At 43.7% G+C, this 14318-nt stretch overlaps 1 non-coding gene across 1 annotated transcript; it reads right to left on the bottom strand.

The window, feature by feature from the left end:
- Window positions 1-4764: 4764 nt before the first annotated feature.
- On the bottom strand, window positions 4765-4871 carry LOC112084748. The gene has a single exon (XR_002898409.1). It is a non-coding gene; the product is annotated as a small nucleolar RNA R71 (small nucleolar RNA).
- Window positions 4872-14318: the final 9447 nt, after the last annotated feature.

The raw sequence follows: 14318 nt of genomic DNA, 5'->3' as shown, positions 1-14318 counted from the left end.
TTCAGAAGCCTCTCTCCTTAGCACTTTGTATAGAGGAGCTGTTCCTAAGATCAGGATTCAGTTGGACACAGCATCAAATGGAAATTTCTTGGCAAAAGAAATCAATGCAGCTATGGAACTTGTTGAGAACTTAGCCATGAGCCAAGACACTTATGGGGAAGATTATGATAGAAGCTATAGAGGAGAAGATTCTGGTAGACACCAAGAGCTGGAAGAGAAGATCAAAGTGCTGAATATCAAGCTTGACAAAGCCCTAGCTGCCACTCAAAAGCCTATAAACTATGTGAGTGAGGAAAAGAGATGCTTCACAAATACAAATGAAGAGAGTCTCACTCAAGAGGAGTTGCACTTCATTGGGAATCAAAACAAGTTCAATGGTTACAACAACTTCAATAAACACCAGAACTTGTCCTATAGGAGAAACAATGTGGCCAACCCCCAAGACCAAATATACCCTCCTCAAAGCTTTGTTCAACAGAATCAGTACCAAGGTAACTCCCAGGGTCAACAGGGTTTTCAGCAACCAGCGGTTCAGAATCAAGGGAATAGCTTCACAAATCAAGTCAGCCTACAACAAAGGCCACCACCTCCTGGTTTTGACCCAACACCTGTTCAACAAAGTCCTGATTTCACTGTTGTTCTCCAACAGTTCTTAATAGGACAACAAAAGATGGTATCCGACCTGGAGACACTAGGAGCTGAAATAATGGCTATTAAAAAGAACAAGGGCATCTGCACTTCTGAACCACAAGTCTCTCTTCCTGGTAAAGCTCTTCAAAACTCAAAAGATTATTGCAATGCCATCTACTCCGATGATGACCATTCAGCTGCTGTGCAAGAGATTGAAGACCTCCTTTATGGTCAAGTTTGTAATGACAATGCACACACCCATGAGGATGAAGACACCATTATAGATGATTTCATGGGCTTCTTACATGAACTCAATGAGGACATTGAGAGCAAAAGTGTGGGGGCAACCGGTTCAGTTCTTTCTGTTCAGCAAGGGAATGATTCAGTGTCTCTTGAAACAAAGGAGCTGCCAACTGGTCAAGAAAAGCCAACAGATTGTGCCTCCACCTCTGAATCAACTCAGATTAAACCCACCTCCCTCCCAAAGCTAGGCAACCCAGGGAAGTTCACCATCTCTTGCACTCTTGGCAACTTTAGAGTTGAGAATGCTTTGTGTGATTCAGGCTTAAGTGTGAGTATAATGTCTAAAGATATGATGGAGAAGCTAAATGTCAAGTCTATAACGTCCTACCCTTCTTCTATCACCTTTGGTGATTCCTACTCCAAGAAACCATATGGATTTTTAGAAGACTATCCACTTCAGGTAGGTGAATGCATAATTCCCACTGATTTTGTGATCATGAAGATGAAGAAGACCAAAGAGCTCCCCCTATTGCTTGGAACTGCATTTCTCAACACCATTGGTGCAATGATTGACTTTGATACTCAAAGAGTGGTGCTTGCAAAGGTGGATAAGGATGCCTTTTGATATGTTCATAATTTGCATCATTTAGGTTGCATAATCCATTCTAAATCATGTTTTATTCCATGCATTTTAGGTCCTTAGGGTTTGTTTTAGAACTTAGGAGATGCATTAGGTCCCAATGAGTCTTTGCATGTTTTGAGTGTTCATCAGGTGCATTTGGAGCTGAAAAGATGAATCCAGGAGGTGGAATGGTGATCACAGCTTGAAAAGTGGCAAAAATTGGGTCTATGGGGGTTATCGGCCATTCTCGCTGGCCAGGAAGGTTTTCTCGGCCATTTTCACGTACCGCGGGTGGACTTTGTCGACCAAAACACGTACCGCGAGTGAAGTGTATCGGCCAAAATCTCCGGGTGCAAACATGTCTCAGAAATCGCCTGTCCGGGGAACCTTCCGATCCGATTCAGATGGCGGGTGCTTAATAGAACTTGGAGAGCATTGGATAACGGTCTCATAGCAAGTGGAATCGTGGAATTCGGACGCGTGAGCAGAGAGTTAAGCTCGTCGGAAGGAACCCCTGTCTCGCAGGTATTCCGGACCGAGCAGATCAGTTCTGAAGGATGCGAAGGACGGTCCACTTCCAGGCCGATTCAGTTTCCGGGGCCTTCATGAGAATCAGATACATTTGAGTCTTCTTTCCAGAACGTCCAAGAGTATTCAATTCGGATCTATGAGCAGGAAGATACGGTCTCCGGAATGGACACATGTCTGGACGCCTCTCTCTGGTCGTGTACATGCACTGCAAAGATGTGCCCTCCAGGAAGCCTTACACTTCCCAAGAACCGAAGTTTCCTTCACAAAAGTTGGAGATAAATGAATCCTCTGTCTTCTGCAACCGAAATCATTCAATTCGGACAAGTCTCATAGGAGTTACACTCTCCGGAATGCGAAGTGGTCTAAGCTGCTCTGGATGCTGCGAGATGGTCTTGCGACTTGGTTAACCCGCAAGCCTGAAGATGAACGCCTGAATGCTGACGCTGCGAGTTGAAATGTGCGGGTAAACTATCACTGGAAGAGGTCTGAAGCTCCCGAGCAAGAGAAATGCTAAGTCCACAATCGTGCGACTTAGGCATGCGAGTTAGCCGCGCCTGGAACTATGCCGCACGATCACTCGCAAATCACTCCGACTTGAGCCTGCGACCTAGGTGCAATAGAGACCAACTCGCACAGTTTGTACATTCCCCAGAAACCGCCTTAGCCCTGCGAGTTGGAGAGGAAGGAGACCAAGCCGCAGCAACACTCGCAAAACACTCCTACTTAGGCGTGCGGCTAAGACAAGGCGATTCAGGCTTCACAAGACAAGTCTTCATCTACTGCGACTTAGGTGTGCTACCTGGGACATACTGGACCAACCCGCAGTAATTCCCACTTTATCCATTAAAGCTGGGTCAGGACCCGGTTTGTTCCGGGCTGACCCGGTTCGTTTTTAAGGAAGTATAAATACTTTTTAGGGTTTTTTGGGAGAAAACTTAGTTTTATTCTCTTTGTCTCTTGCCTCTTTTGTGAAAGACTCCATTAAGAAGAGAAATATCTATATTTGAGTGTTTAATCAAGAGAATTTTAAGAGATCTGGGTGTTTAAAGCTGTTTTCTTTTGAATCTATCATCTCCATCTCCATTTCTCATCATTAATCATGCTAATCTTCTCAACTTGCAAAGGTTTAAGAGAGATTAGTATGATTAGTGAGTAGTCACCTTAATGAGGTTCTAGATGTGTAGGTTAGGGTGCTAAAGTGTTAGATTAGGAGTGCTTAGGGCTAGATTCATTGATTCATCTCTCTAAACAGCTGTTCTCTATGCTAGATCCTTGATAATCACTTGAGATCTAGATTCTGGGAATTTCATGCACCAAAAGTGTTTTATGAAATTCCTGAAAGAGCTGTATTAGAGGTTTAAGCATTTTTCTGCATGATGATGTATTGTTATTTGCTTGAATGATCATTAAGAGCTGTTTATTTTAGCATATTGATTCATGTTTCACAAATGGGGATTTGGTTTGAAAATGGATTAGTATAGGGGTTAATACCTTCATGAGAGGATTAACCTAGATTTGAGTTCTTAATCATTTGAATCATGTCTCATCATTGTCATTAGCATTTCTAGTTTAGCACCAAAGCACCCTAACCAACTATCATGTCTAGAATCTCATGCCTCCATCATATCATATTCACATCATTTGTCATTGCTTAGTTCTTGATTAGTCATTGTCATTCGTCTTTAAACCTGTTTATGTTTGTAGTTGTCTCTAGATTAATCAAAACCCACTCTTGTTTGCTTGAATTAAGAACTTGATCATATAGCTTAGTGTCTATCACCACATTCTTGGACTGATTAACCTCTTTGTGCTACTTTTACAAGGGGATTGATAGCCCTGAGACCTTAAAAAGTCTTGTCTATCAATTGGCGCCGTTGCCAAATTGTGGTTTGTTTAGCATTAAGCTCTGATCTGTTCTTGAGATCAAGTGCTTACTTTCTTGGTTTTACTGATTCCTTTCAAGTTCTGTTTGTGATTTCAGGTGTATGAACACCAGGTCTAGATCAAGAAGCTGTGGTCCACCTTTCCCTCTCAACGACAACATCAACCTTTTGGTACCAAGGAGGAGAAGGGACAGACGTGGTAGGCAGATTGATCAGGCTGACATGGAAGAACAAAGAGATCACGTGGTAGATATAGAACAACCGGTTCAAGAGCAACAGGCTCAGGGTAATGGAGCTGGTAATGGAGTTGGTCAAGGGCTTCATCAGGGTAATGTTCATCAGGAACAGGTGCACCATCAACAAGCTTATGTCCACCAGGGACAAGCTCAAGATCATCAACAGAGGCATCAGGCCAATGTTCAGCAAAGACAACAAGTGCACCACCAACCCCACCCTTTCCAACAACAGCAAAGAAGATATGAGCAACCCCAAGTCTATGTTGGAGAGAATGACAGGGCCAATGCTCATCAGTATGGAGCTGGTATTCAGGCACCACCAGTGCAAAACAACAACTTTGAAGTGAAAGCATCATTGCTTAATATGGTCCAGAACTCAAAGTTCCATGGGTTAGCAATGGAAGATCCCTTGGAACACTTGGACCAGTTTGATAAGGTGTGTGATCTGACCAAGATAAATGGAGTTTCAGAAGACAGCTTTAAGCTAAGACTATTCCCATTCAGTCTTGGTGACAAAGCTCATCAATGGGAGAAGAATCTTCCAAGAGGCTCCATTCAAACCTGGGAGTAATGCAAGCAAGCCTTCTTATCTAAGTTCTTCTCCACCTCAAGAACTGCAAAACTGAGGAACCAAATATCTAGCTTCACTCAGCACAGCAATGAGAGTTTTGGTGAAGCATATGAGAGATTCAGGAGCTACACAAACCAATGCCCACACCATGGGTTTAGTGAGGCTTCTCTTCTCAGCACACTTTATAGAGGAGCTCTTCCCAAGATTAGAAACCAGCTGGATACTGCTTCCAATGGGAACTTTCTGGGTAAAGAGATTCATGCTGCTTTAGAGCTAGTGGAGAACTTAGCATTGATACTTATGGTGAAGACTATGACATATCAAATAGGTCTGAAGGTTCAAGCTCAGAACAGAGGCTCACCAGAGAAGTTAAGGAGTTGAAAAGTGAATTAGACAAGTTGAAGTTGGTAACTCACAAGCCAATGCATTTTGTTGGAGAGTATGAGGAACCATCTCAAATTTTTGAGAACATAAGTGAAGAGGGTCTTACCCAAGAGGAGCTTAACTACATTGGGAATCAGAGGTTCCAGAGATATCAGTATGGTAATGCCAATCCAAACCTTTCTTACAGGAACAACAATGTAGCTAACCCACAAGACCAGGTCTATCCCAATTCTCAAGCTCCAAAGAACTTTGTTCCCAAGAACAACTTTCAAGGGTCATTCCAACCCAAGAATCAGTTTGGTCAGAATCAGAGTTTTGGTCAGCAACAGCAACCATTTCAGGGCACTAGTTACACTTCATAGCAGCCAAAGGCACCACCAGGGTTTGGTCCACCACAGTTCCAACAGCAGGCGCCGGTTCAACAACAGTTTCAACCACAAATGGTTCAACAGCAGCCACAGATGGGTACAGATATGGTTGGTATTCTGCAACAACTACTTCAGGGTCAACAGATCTTTGCAAGTCAGAATGCAGCTATGCAGCAGGAAATCAAGGAACTGAAGCAAAACCAGGCATCAAGCTCAAGGAACCAAGGCCACCTACCTGGAAAACCAGAACCCAACCCCAAAGAATATGCCAAGGCCATTACACTGAGGAGTGGAAAAGAGTTACCTGGTATTGAGAACAACAAAGTGATCATTGAGGACAATGATCAACCTGAGGGGGAGGCAGCCTTAAAGGATGATCAAGTTGCTGAGAAACCAAGGACAGAAAAGGGTAAAGAGGTAGCAAATGAACCAGAACCAGAAAAAGTATATGTGCCACCACCTCCATACCAACCCAAGCTCCCATTTCCAGGGAGATTTAAGAAGCAACTAGTGGACAAGGCAAGAGCTGTATTTGAGAAGGCACTCAAGGAGACACCACTCACAATGCCTCTCATTGATGCATTCTTAATGATGCCAAAAATGGGGAAGTTCTTGAAGGATGCCATTCTGAACAAGACAAAAGAGCTTCAAGGCATGGTAGTACTAAGTCATGAATGTAGTGCTATCATTCAGAAGAAGTCCATTCCAAGGAAGCTAACTGATCCAGGGAGCTTCACACTCCCTTGTGCCATTGGACTTCTTCTATTCTCTGGATGTCTTTGTGATCTAGGAGCATCCGTCAGCTTGATGCCATTCTCCATAGCAAAGAAGCTGGGATTTAGAGTTTTCAAGCCTGCAAGGATCTCTCTTATCCTTGCAGATAGATCAGTTAGATTGCCTGTTGGTATGTTGGAAGATCTACCTGTCAAGATAGGTGGTTTTGAGGTTCCAACAGATTTTGTTGTGCTGGAGATGGATGAAGAGCCAGTAGATCTTCTTATCTTGGGCAGGCCATTCTTAGCAACTGCAGGAGCTATAATTGATGTGAGAGGTGGGATAATAGAGCTTCAACTTGGGTCTCAAAAGCTCAAGTTTGATGTTAATGAGATGATGAAGAAACCCACCATTGAAGGTCAATGTTTCTATGTGGAGACAATGGATCAGTTGGCTGATGAGTTGCTTGAGGAGCTGAACACTGAGGATCCTCTTCAAGCTGCTCTAACTCAAGAACAAGGAGACAATGGGCTATTAGCTGAAGCAAGTGAAGGGTATAAGCTGTATCTAGACAATGCAAGAGAGCTGGGTCCTGAGACAAGGTTTTTGGAGCTGGAACAAAGTGGCTCTGAAGTTTTTGCTATCAAGGAATCAGTCACCAGCCAAAGCAGCCTGGACCAGGATTGGAATGAGGCTGATGCACCCCCTGTTGAGCTCAAGCCTCTACCAACAGGGCTCAGGTATGCTTTCTTAGGCTTAAACTCCACATATCCTATCATCATCAATGATAGCCTATTAGAGGATCAAGAGAGTGCATTGCTTAATGAAATAAGAAAGTTCAGGAGAGCCATAGGGTATTCTTTGGCTGATATTAGAGGGATCTCTCCTGAAATTTGCACCCACAGGATCCACCTAGAGGACCAATCTATGTCCTCTATTGAGCATCAACGACGACTGAACCCCAACCTTAGGGAAGTGGTTAAGAAGGAGATACTTAAACTTCTTGAGGCAGGGATAATTTACCCAATCTCTGACTCAAGATGGGTGTCTCTTGTTCATGTTGTGCCCAAGAAGGGTGGGATCACAGTGGTGAAAAACGAAAAGGATGAACTCATAGCTCAAAGAACCATAACCGGCCATCGCATGTGCATTGACTATAGGAAATTGAATTCAGCTTCTAGAAAAGATCATTTTCTTTTACCATTCATTGATCAAATGCTTGAAAGGTTAGCTAATCATCCTTATTTTTGTTTTCTCGATGGGTACTCTGGATTTTTTCAAATTCCCATAAATCCAAGAGATCAAGAGAAAACAACATTCACATGCCCTTATGGCACTTATGCTTATAGGAGAATGCCTTTCGGTTTATGTAATGCACCGGCCACTTTTCAAAGATTTATGATGCACATTTTCTCTGACATTATTGAAGAGAAAGTTGAGGTGTTCATGGATGACTTTAGTGTCTATGGCTCCTCCTTCTCGGATTGTCTCTCTAATTTGACACAGGTGTTGGAGAGATGTGAGCAACACAACTTGGTGCTGAACTGGGAGAAGTGTCATTTCATGGTGCAAGAAGGGATAGTTCTTGGGCATAAGATATCTGAGAAGGGTATTGAGGTTGATAGAGCAAAGGTAGAAGTAATGGTGAACCTGCAAACCCCCACTTCAGTTAAAGGGATAAGGAGCTTCCTTGGGCATGCAGGGTTTTACAGAAGATTTATCAAGGACTTCTCAAGAATTGCCAGGCCCTTGACAAGACTGTTGTGCAAAGAAGTGGACTTCATCTTTGATGCTGAATGTGAAGAAGCCTTTAAGTTGATCAAGGAGGCATTGGTTAGTGCACCAATAGTTCAGGCACCAGACTGGTCCCTTCCTTTTGAGGTCATGACAGATGCATCTGATTTTGCTGTTGGAGCAGTGCTTGGGCAAAAGAAAGACAAGAAGCTGCATGTGATCTACTATGCCAGTAGAACACTTGACTCTGCACAAGAGAAGTATGCTACAACTGAAAAGGAAATGCTGGCAATAGTTTTTGCCTTTGATAAGTTCAGAAGCTACCTGGTGGGATCAAAAGTCATAGTATACACTGATCAAGCAGCCCTCAGGTATTTGATGACCAAGAAAGATGCCAAGCCAAGGCTGTTAAGATGGGTTTTATTGCTCCAAGAGTTTGATATGGAGGTGCTTGATAAAAAGGGGATTGAGAATGGTGCTGCAGACCATCTCTCAAGGCTGAGGATTGAAGAAAAGGTCCCCATAGATGATGCTTTGCCTGAAGAGTCTCTGATGGTACTCCATTCCTACTTGGAGTTTGAGGAAGTAGAGAGCATTCAAGAGAGGAGGATGCCTTGGTTTGCAGACATAGTGAACTATCTTGCATGTGGGGTGGAGCCTCCTGAATTAGATGCTTACAAGAGGAAGAAGTTCTTCAGAGATGTCCAGAGATACCATTGGGATGAGCCCTACCTCTATGTTCTGAACAAGGATCAGCTGTATAGAAGGTGTCTTGCTGAAGAGGAGATGCAACCTGTGTTGCAAGAATGTCATGGTTCTGCTTTTGGAGGTCACATGGGGGCGTTCAAAACTGTGGCCAAGGTTCTTCAGAGTGGGTTTTGGTGGCCTACAATGTTCAAAGATGCTCAGTTGGTGGTTTCAGCATGTGATGCATGTCAGAGGCATGGGAACATATCTAAGAGGAGTGAGATGCCTCAAAACCCCATTCTAGAAGTTGAGATCTTTGATTGCTGGGGGATTGACTTTATGGGACCTTTCATTTCATCCTATGGGAATCAGTACATTCTTGTTGCTGTGGACTGTGTCCAAATGGGTTGAGGCCATTGCTTCCCCTACCAATGATTCCAAGGTTGTAGTGAAGCTGTTCAAAAGCATTATCTTCCCAAGGTTTGGAGTCCCAAGGGTTGTCATCTCTGATGGAGGATCTCATTTTGTGAACAAGACTCTGGAAGGTTTGTTGAGAAAGCATGGGGTGAAACACAAGATAGCTACTCCATATCACCCCCAAACTAGTGGCCAGGTTGAGGAATCTAATAGACAGATCAAGGCCATTCTTGAGAGGACTGTTAGCTCAAGCAGAAAAGATTGGAGCAAAAGGCTAGATGATGCATTGTGGGCTTACAGGACTGCCTTTAAAACTCCAATTGGAATATCACCATTCAGTCTGCTATATGGGAAGAGCTGCCACCTTCCTGTTGAGCTGGAATACAAGGCCATGTGGGCTGTGAAGTTGCTGAACTTTGATATCAAGACAGCTCAAGAGAAAAGGATCATGCAACTTCATGAACTTGAGGAAATTAGGCTTGAGGCTTTTGAAAGCTCAAAGATCTATAAGGAGAAGACCAAGGTCCTGCATGATCAAAAGATTCTGAAAAGAGAGTTCAAGTATGGTGATTTGGTCTTGCTTTTCAACTCTAGACTTAAGTTGTTTCCAGGAAAGCTTAAGTCTAGGTGGTCTGGACCTTTCAAAGTTCTTGAAGTGAGGCCTTATGGTGCCATTGTCTTGGATGGAAAGAATGGTCAGGAATTTGTGGTGAATGGACAGAGAATCAAGCATTACTTAGTTTCACAAGGGAAAGAGGAAGCTACAACAGTTCCTCTTCTTGATCCACCAGCCTGTTAAACAAGTTCTCAAAGTCAAACTTAGAGACTTTAAACAAAGTGCTCTTGGGAGACACCCCAAGCTTATCTTTGTACATAGTTCTTTTGATTTCTTCTCTTTTCCTTTATGTTTTAGAACTTTTTGATGGGTTTTGTGAGTTGGTCTCAGGTACTAGGTGATCTTTGGAGGACATAGCTTGTGATGAATAGAATGGAGCATGTGAGAGAGCTGAGAGAAGTGTTTAAAGCCATAAAAACTTGAAGAACGCCTCAGTGCTACCTAGGTGTGCGGGTTAGTGCATGAAGAGCCCACGCCGCAGCAAGACTCGCAATTTACTTCGGCTTAGGCGTGCTACCTGGTGTGAAAGGAACCTGGCCGCACAAAACCATGAGAAGCCCGAAATGTTTAAGTCCCAGTTACTGCGGCTTGGGAGTGCGGGTCAGAAGAGAGGAAGCTAGGCCGCACACCCATTCGCAACTTACTCTGGCTTAAGTGTGCGACCTAGAAGCATGGAAGCCGAGCCGCACCAGAAAGAAGAAGGCCGAGAGTTCTAAGTGCTAAACTGTGCTACCTGGTGCTGCGGCCTGAAACCCAAGGAGTCCAGGCCGCATGAAGACTCGCAATTCACTCCGGGTAAGCTGTGCTAGCTAGGAACATGGAGGCCAGGTCGCAGCATGAAGAGAACGGCTAAGGAGCTTAAGTGACAAAACCTGCGGCTTAGGTGTGCTAGCTGGGAAGAAAGGGGGCTAACTCGCACATACATTCGCAAATTACTCCTACTTAGGTGTGCTACCTGGGAGGCAAGAGTTCCAAGCCGCAGCAAAAGAGAGATGGCCGAGTTTTCTAAGTAACAAACCCTGCGACATGGTCGTGCTACCTGGAAACAAAGGAAGCTAACTCGCACATATACTCGGAATTTAATCCAAGATGGGCGTGCTAGCTGGGAAGTAAGGGTTCCAGGCCGCACAAAAAGAAGGGAGGCCAAAGTGTTTAAGTCCCAAAACCTGCGAGTTAGGCGTGCTACCTGGAAAGAATGAGTCCAAGCCGCAGCAAAAGAAGAGTGCCCAAGCTGTCTAAGTAACAAACCCTGCGGTTTAGGTGTGCTACCTGGGAGTAAAGAAGACCAACCCGCACATCCATTCGGAATTTACTCCAAGTTGGGCGTGCTAGCTGGGAACATGAACACCAGGTCGCAGCAGGAAAAGAAAGGCCGTTTTGTTTAAGTCCAAAAGTCTGAGGCATAGTTGTGCTACCTGGGAACATAGGAAACCAAGTCGCACATGCACTCTCAATTTACTCCGGGTCAGCTGTGCTAGCTGGGAATATGAAGACCAAGCCGCAGCAAAAAGAGGAACGCCCAGAATGTCTAAGTAACAAAGGCTGCGGGATGGTTGTGCTACCTGGGAACAAAGAAGACCAACCCGCTTATCCATTCGCAAATTACTCCGACTTGGTCGTGCTAGCTGGTTGCAATGGGTTCCAGGTAGCAGCACGGAGAAAAGATAAAACTGGGCTGAAGTATCTTTACTGCGAGTTGGTCGTGCGGGTTAGACAGAGGATGACCAGGTAGCACAAAAATATTTCCGGTTCTGCACCAAGACGGTCACACGGCTCGATCCCGACGGTTCCCGAATGCACAAAAGAGAGAAATGAGGCCAGCCACCATTCTTGGAAGACACCATCAGGCCACACTTCAAACCGCTCCTACTCATTGGAGTCTGACTTCAACAGCCACTAGGTACCACTCAAAACCTTGTAAATAGCATGTAGATTTTCTTTTTCTTTTGCATTTTACTTGTTACTTTGTTTTAAACTCCTTTCTCATGCTTTTATAACACAAGGGACTGTGTTATTTAAGTGTGGGGGAGGAGTTTCATCCTTTACTAATCATGTTTTCTCTTTTCTTATTTTACACTTTGAGTCTTGAGTCACATTCTAGTTGCATATTCATTTAGTCTCATCTAAGTGCATATAAAAACCAAAAAATGGAAAAATCTGAAAAATTTACACAAAAAACAAAAATGATCTTGTAGTTGCATTCTCATTTTTAGGATTGAGTCTAGATTGCATATGCATGTAGGTTGCATCTTGCAGGGAGTAATGATAGGTTTTCTAGAGAGTACATCACTTTGAGAACTTGAATTGAATATGCTTGTGAATCAATTTCTGTGCTTGCAAAGTCTGAAATGATCTGAATCTGAGAAACAAGTTTGAATTGAACTCAACTCTAATTAAGTGAAAACCCTGAACTTGACTTGAAATTATCATTTGGTGCATTGTTTGAACAAGCTTGTGGATACCAATATACATATTTGAGCTAGAATCATGTTTTTACCATCCTCTTCCTTAGCTCAAATAGCTGTCTGCATAATAGATCAGTTTTCCTCACCCTGAGCCCATCCTTCTTTCAAGCCAATTGTTTGTGTGTGATTGAGAGGCCACCTTGGACCAAACTTAGCAGAAAGTGTTAGGTTTAGGGCGACAAGGGCAAGTCTCATTGAGTGCTAAGTTCCATCATCAAGGAGCTGAGAGATTTGGCAATAACTAAGTGTGGGGGAATACATGTTGGTGAGTGGAAAAAGGAGAGATGAGTGGAAATGAAAGGAGAATGGTGAGAACTAGGGGAATGAAAAAGAAAAGAAATCAGTCTTGGAGTTTTGAGTCAAAGAAAGTGAGCTCTAGTGTTTTGAAAAGAAAGAGTCTAGCCTCTAAGTGAAAAGAAAAGAAGCCAAAGAGCTCAAATGTTTTAAAAAGAAAGAAAAAAAGAAGAGGTTAGAGGTTACAAAAGAAAGTGAAAAAGAGCTATGTAAAGTTTGAACTCCAAGACTTGTGTATGAAAAAGAAAAGAGAATCCCCTAGTGAGAGAAGAATGAGTGTGAAAAGTGAGCAAGTGAGGAAACTTTGAGTAGAGTGTGGGGTGGGATGAGTCTTTGCCCTTGTATGCATAGGTTGCCTTTTACCTTTAGCATTCTGCCAAAGTTTGGTCATTCATTGAGAGATCCTTTTGCTGCATTGAACCCACTCAAGCATTGATGATTAGTCTCATAACTTCACCCTAGCCAAACTATGTTTGTTTAAACAATGCACCATTTGATCCACTTGTTAAAAAGCTTAATGAATGTTAAAGAGTTGAGAGAGAGAAGAACTTGTGGAGATTCCTTGTTGAGTTGATATATATCTGAGTATGGCTTTGCATTGCATAATTGAGCATGAACTTGAATTCTCATTGTGATCACTTCTCTCAAAAAGGAAATGTGAACTCCCAATGGATCCAACCTCTTTCTCTCATTTATTCTTGTTTGCTTGAGGACAAGCAAAGGACAAGTGTGGGGGAGTTGATATGTTCATAATTTGCATCATTTTGGTTGCATATTTCATTCTAAATCATGTTTTATTCCATGCATTTTAGGTCCTTAGGGTTTGTTTTAGAACTTAGGAGATGCATTAGGTTCCAATGAGTCTTTCCATGTTTTGAGTGTTCATCAGGTGCATTTGGAGCTGAAAAGATGAATCCAGGAGGTGGAATGGTGATCAAAGCTTGAAAAGTGGCAAAAATTGGGTCTATGGGGGTTATCGGCCATTCTCGCTGGCCAGGAAGGTTTTGTCGGCCATTTTCACGTACCGAGGGTGGACTTTGTCGACCAAAACACGTACCGCGAGTGAAGTGTATCGGCCAAAATCTCCGGGTGCAAACATGTCTCAGAAATCGCCTGTCCGGGGAACCTTCCGATCCGATTCAGATGGCGGGTGCTTAATAGAAGTTGGAAAGCATTGGATCACGGTGTCATAGCAAGTGGAAACGTGGAATTCGGACGCGTGAGCAGAGAGTTAAGCTCGTCGGAAGGAACCCCTGTCTCGTAGGTATTCCGGACCGAGCAGATCAGTTCTGAAGGATGCGAAGGACGGTCCACTTCCAGGCCGATTCAGTTTCCGGGGCCTTCATGAGAATCAGAGACATTTGAGTCTTCTTTCCAGAAAGTCCAAGAGCATTCAATTCGGATCTATGAGCAGGAAGATACGGTCTCCGGAATGGACACATGTCTAGACGCCTCTCTCTGGTCGTGTACATGCACTGAAAAGATGTGCCCTCCAGGAAGCCTTACACTTCCCAAGCACCGAAGCTTCCTTCACCAAAGTTGGAGATAAATGAATCCTCTGTCTTCTGCAACCAAAATCATTCAATTCGGACAAGTCTCATAGGAGTTACACTCTCCGGAATGCGAAGTGGTCTAAGCTGCTCTGGATGCTGCGAGATGGTCTTGCGACTTGGTTAACCCGCAGGCCTGAAAATGAACGCCTGAATGCTGATGCTGCGAGTTGAAATGTGCGGGTAAACTATCACTGGAAGAGGTCTGAAGCTCCCGAGCAAGAGAAATGCTAAGTCCACAATCGTGCGACTTAGGCATGCGAGTTAGCCGCGCCTGGAACTATGCCGCACGATCACTCGCAAATCACTCCGACTTGAGCCTGCGACCTAGGTGCAATAGAGACCAACCCGCACAGTTTGTACATTCCCCAGA

Source organism: Eutrema salsugineum, unplaced genomic scaffold (genome assembly GCF_000478725.1).
Source record: "Eutrema salsugineum unplaced genomic scaffold, Eutsalg1_0 scaffold_4, whole genome shotgun sequence".
Classification (NCBI taxonomy): domain Eukaryota; kingdom Viridiplantae; phylum Streptophyta; class Magnoliopsida; order Brassicales; family Brassicaceae; genus Eutrema; species Eutrema salsugineum.
Note: the sequence above shows the minus strand (reverse complement) of the source record. Positions and strands in the feature narration are given on the sequence as shown.